This window comes from Neltuma alba, unplaced genomic scaffold (genome assembly GCF_004799145.2).
Source record: "Neltuma alba isolate B1F8T4 unplaced genomic scaffold, ASM479914v2 tig00010274_pilon, whole genome shotgun sequence".
Lineage (NCBI taxonomy): Eukaryota > Viridiplantae > Streptophyta > Magnoliopsida > Fabales > Fabaceae > Neltuma > Neltuma alba.
This window is the reverse complement of record NW_021635198.1, coordinates 66,722-72,376: the sequence shown is the minus strand read 5'-3', so window position 1 is coordinate 72,376 and position 5,655 is coordinate 66,722.

Sequence of the window (5,655 nt, the reverse complement as noted above, 5' to 3'; positions counted from 1 at the left end):
ATAGGCAACAATAGAACACTCTAGAATCAACATCCTAAGACATAAATGCTAGGGATGAGGCCTCATTAATGATTATTTGACTGTGGGAGGCACCATTTATTACATAGAAATAAAAGGAAATAACTTAAACTTCAAGAACAAGTCTGCTATTTAAAAATAGGAAAGTAGATCAAAACATGATCTTCTAAAACACTCCTTGACCTAAAACACGAATTTAAATCATAATCAATTCATAATGATGCCTTCTTGATCCTTCTTGAAAATTCTTGGATGTCACTTATGACCCTTGTCGAAGGCACATGCTTGTCACATGGTATTTTAAGTGAATTCTTCAATCTGAACCCCACATGAGCCTTGTACATCATCTTGTTGGGCTTCTAGCAATGTAATCACCATTTTTGGACTCCTTTTAGGCTCATTAAAATGTGCTTCTTTGAAATAAATGGGCTCCAGCTCTTTTAGCTCTCTTATTAGACAATTTAGGGTCTCCTTCATTGCTTTAGTCCTTGCTCTTGTCATTGGGCATCCAATGCCTTGTAGTGGATCTTTTGGAATGTTGGACTTCTTTGTTTGGGCTTCTTACCCGTGCTCTTGATCACACCATGCTCCTCCATCACTGTGACTTGTGGAATCCCACGTCGTGACTTTAGACCAACCCTGCCAAGAAGGTGGCCTTTGTAAAGCAAGGTCACGACCTATGCCCCCTGTTCCACCAACTGAACTTCAAACTTCAATTACTTCACCATCTTATGTCTTAGGGATTTTAATTAAAGGGCCAACATTTTCTGACTTAACTCTTAATCATTCACACTCGAAAATCATACCCATACCTTGCGATTTTTGAATGATCTAATCTCTAATAATGATGTGAGTATAAAGGTAAGCCAACCCAAGATTGTTGCTATTGTAGACCAACTTGAGCTTGGTGCAACATCTGAGGGGACTGAGGCAAGCACAGTGGATCCAGGTGAGGCTGACAAGTACATTCTGCAAGAATCAACAAGGGGAGTTTCTCTAACCCTACTAATATTTCTTCTCTAATTCCCTCGATTATCCAAACCCCTAACTTTTGAACTTAAGGATATACCCCCAAATCTTAAGTATGCTTATCTGGATGCTGACAGTAAATTGCCTATTATTATCTCTAGTTCCTTGACTGAGAGTGAAGAGTCCAGTTTGATAAGTGTACTTAGTAGGAATAAGGAGGTGTTGGGTTGGCAATTAGCTAATATTAAGAGAATTGATTCTATTGTTTGCACCCATAGGATTCTATTGACAGAGGGTTCCAAGCCAGTTAAACAAAACCAAAGGAGGCTAAATCCTCTAATTTTTGATGTGGTTAAAAAAGAAGGTGATAAAATTTTGAGAGCTAGAATCATATACACTATATCTGACAGTGAGTGGGAGTCATTGGTACAAGTTGTACCAAAGAAGAGTGGGATCACAGTAGTAAAAAATAAGAACAATGAACTCAACCCAACTAGGGTGCAAAACTCATGGAGAGTTTGTATTGACTATAGGAAGCTGAATAAGTCCATTAGGAAGGATCACTTTCCCTTACGCTTGCTCTTTTTTCTTCTCCCTAGAAGGATGATGTGTTGTGCTTCAATCTCGAATTGGACTTCACAACTTCCACCTTTGTTGTTTTTGTTTTCTGAGCTTTATGTTTTGGTATGTGACTGTGTGCTGCAATGAGGATATTGCTTTGATTTGTGTGGGGAGGGAGGAATTGGGTTTGAGCTTAAAAGAGGTGTTGTGAATTGTTTTGTTGGGTTACTCCTTGTTATGGGTGGTTCTTACTAAACTTGCCAAAATTTTTTGAAAATTTTGAAGTTTTCCCAATCTTCCATCACTTACTTTTGAGTTTTGTATTGAATTGTTGAAAATCTAGTGATAGATTGCTGAGTTGGGTTGTTTTGATAGTTATTTTGGAGAGTAGTCATGGTTTAGGAACTTAGAAATGAGTTTGATAGGATTTAGAGAGTCAGAGGGCTCTCTGTGACCTTAGGTCGCAACCTCACTATCTTTATGTCGCCACCTGGAGGTTAGGCTGAGAAGGAGAGCTCTCGGTATACTGAAGTCGTGACCTCACTATTTAGGCTCTTTGTGAACTGAGGTCATGACCTCGTTGATTTCAGGCTGCTACCTGGAACCTGTCTAAAACCTTAATTCCTCTTTGTCTGCTGAAGTCGTGACCTGATGCAAAAAATCAAAACTTTCTTCTATGAATTCACCTCTCTACCCTTAAGTTCTCTTACCTTTTTTACTATTTTACCCTTTGAACCTGCCCTAGGCCTCGTCTAAATTCATCCAAGGACATAAAAACCCTAATACCCATTTTGTAATTTCACAAAGCCAAATCAAATCACTAAACCATTTCCCCTTCTAGTCCTTTCATTTTGCGATCCTTGAGTTTCCTTTCAATTTTTCTCTCTAGAAGTCGTGACCCACAGCCCTGAATCTCACAACCTGCCCTTAATTCTTTTTCTCTCATGCTAAAACTCTTGTAATACCTCTCCAAATCTAGTCTCCTTTCTACATCTGAAGACTCCTTTCTAGTTCTACCTTTGTAAAGTCACTACTTACAATTTGAAATCTCTTTCTTCTCACTACTTACAATTCGAAATCTCTTCTCTTCCCTTGCATGCCCACTACTTCATCCACTCTTCTCTTTCAAGGTATTTTCTATTTCTTTCTGTTTCCTTTAGTTTTAGTTTCTTGCTTTCTGTCACATCTTAGTTTTTAGACCTAGAAGTCCCAAAGATGAGAAAGGAAGTCAAAGCAGTTTCAGGGACTAAACTGCAAAGTCAAAGCTTTCGGGGGCTGAGGTGTAATCAAAGTTAGAGGCTTTAGTAAAGTCTCAAGGGCCCAAAAAGAGAAAAGAAACTAGAAACAAGCCAAGGGGTAGGTTGGAAACCTTAAAGAGATAGTTGTATGGAGTTAAGTTCAAGCAGGGACTAAACTATAAATTTAGAAAATTACGGCCAACAGGAGTAAAAATAGAAGAGCATACAGAGAATTCTAAGAAAATCCCAAAAAATGAGAAACAATATTCTAAGGCTTTTTTGTGAAGAGAAATAACGAAAATACCCCTGAGGCAGCTTAAATAGAATTTATAAGGTTATGACCAATAAAAAGTACATTGTTTGAGATAATTATTTAAAATAGCAAGAGACTTCAAAAAATGTACACAAAAATGAGGTTAAATGGTTGAAAGGTTGTACTAATTTATAAAATTAGTTTTGTAACCAAAAGGCCAGTGGAATAACTTTAATAAATTAAAAGGCCGATTATGCCAATAAAAAGGTATTTTAGTAAATGTCTTTTATGCAAGGTTCGAAGGAAGCATTACAGGTTGTGAAAATTTATAGATAATTTGTAGAATAAAAGGGAATTTATGGAGTAGACAGAAGAATTTTCTAAGCTCCAAAAAGCCATTAAGAAAGCTGGAGAAATGTGGGCCAAGTAAATTCGGAGGAAACTTAAGAATTAAGTTTTGATCTAATGGTTACGATTTAATCTTCCTTTTCCACCACCAAATTTGTGACACTTGGCACCTTCTAGAAGAATGATGTAATGATGATGCAAAAGTACACTTAAAGTTCCAAAATTGCCCTTACTCTTTCTATTAGCCACCAAGGGCATTTTAGTCCATTCAAGCCAAAGTTTTGGCTATAAATAGCCACCAAGACCCCTCACATTTTGGCCAAACAAGGAACCATAGGGGACACTATGTTGCTCTTGCATTTAGAGAGAGAAAGAGCTATTCTAGTGAGAGAAAGCTCACCTAAGTTCAAGGAATCACCAAGGTAAGCTCCTAAGCTCTTTATTAATTATTGTGGGCTCTTTATATATGATTTTATATAGTTTTGGATGGCCATTTTCCATGGGGAGATGCTGCCAAATTTCAGAAAATTATGAAAGAATTTAATCAAGGGTTTAAAGCATAGATTACACACTTGAAAAGGATAGGTTTTGATTAATTTTGAGTGAGTTTTGGAAAGAAAATCCCACCCCTATTTATGATTATTCAATTCGGCCAAGGAGAGAGAATGGGGTTAGAGTTGGATTTGATTTAATTTGATACTTTCAATGTGTTTAAATGATGGAATGGTGTAGGGAAACACCAAGAAAGGAAGCTTGGAAGCATTAAATTTGAAAATGGAAATTTGGTTTTGCAAGACACCCCATTCGGCCAAAATGAGATCTATAGGGAGGGATTGGATTTTCATAAATCCAAGTAGATATTTTGATTCCTTGGGCAAAATTGTGTAGGATTAGCCTAGGAGAATAAATTTTACAAAGCTAGAACATAAATCCAAAAATTAAGAGAAAAGAGTTAAGTTCAAGAAGGTTAGTCTTGAACTTTATTTAATCTCTTGGTCCTAATAGATTGTATGACCAATGTGACTATGTTTAGGACCTTGAAACATCCAAGAGGATGTTTGTTGATGTTGACCAAATGCCCACATGGTTGGAAAGTCAAGGGAGTCAAAGGCAAAGTAAGAGGAAAGCTTGAGTTACAAGGTAGTGAACTTACCTATTGTTATTGCTTGATGTTGTATGCTTGTGTGTTGCTGTGTACATGTTATTTGAATGTTATTATGATATGTTTTAGCTACTCTAATTACTATTCATGATGATTAGATTATGTCTCCATGGGTATGCATCAAGAAGTTAGCTTTGAGCATGCTAATATGCCTAATTAACAAGAGAATAAACAAGTTGTGTGTATCATTAGCATCCATCTAGCATGATTAATATGGTATTGTTTGCTACTAAGATTCTCCCAAATCTCACCCCCCCTAACCAACCATTTAGGTCAATCAATGATAGGCAATGATGGCATGAGAAGCAAGGAGAAGAAAGTGGAGAATTATTGATGTTAATGAATGAGATTAATGTTCAATGTACAATTTTCCTATATTGTAAATTACATTTATGGATACCTTGATGCAATTTATGTGCATAGAATGCTTATGGCATGTATGAAAATGTATGAGCATGAATGAGAAAGAGTAAACCCAAGTTATGTATGCCAAAGAAATAAAAAAAAATTAAAGCAAGCAAAGGTGAAAGAATAAAATGTAGGTCCTGGAGCAGTTAGTTTCAAGCTTCAGTTTGACCTGCCAAATGAATGAGTTAAGCCACAAAATTTGGCAGACTTATATTACACATCTTGAGCTTTAAAATGAGAAGTAGATCACCTCAATTGGATGTGTATATAAAGATATATGAATTTCCAAAATTGAGGCACAGAATGTGGAAGTTTCAGATTTTACCAAATAAACAGTAATCTTTATCCAATAAACTGTATAAATTGGGCAAGGATATGTCTGAATGGATATTTTTTCCTTAAAGAGCATTGAAAGAGATTTCTGTAGAATTTTGAAACACCTCCATACAACTTTTTTAGAATTAGTTATGATTTTTCAAAGTTGAACCTGTAATCTGAAAATTGCACAGTGAACAATAATTTCTGAAAAGTGACGTCCTAAATGAGATTTTTGAGCTCAAGACCATCCAATGTGCTCCAAAATGATTCTAGATGGACTCTAAAGTATTATATAAGTAAGGTGTGATATTTTTGGTATCAGAGCAGAGGTTCTAGCATAGGAAAAAGAGAACTATTTGCAAAGATTTAGAAAAGTCCAG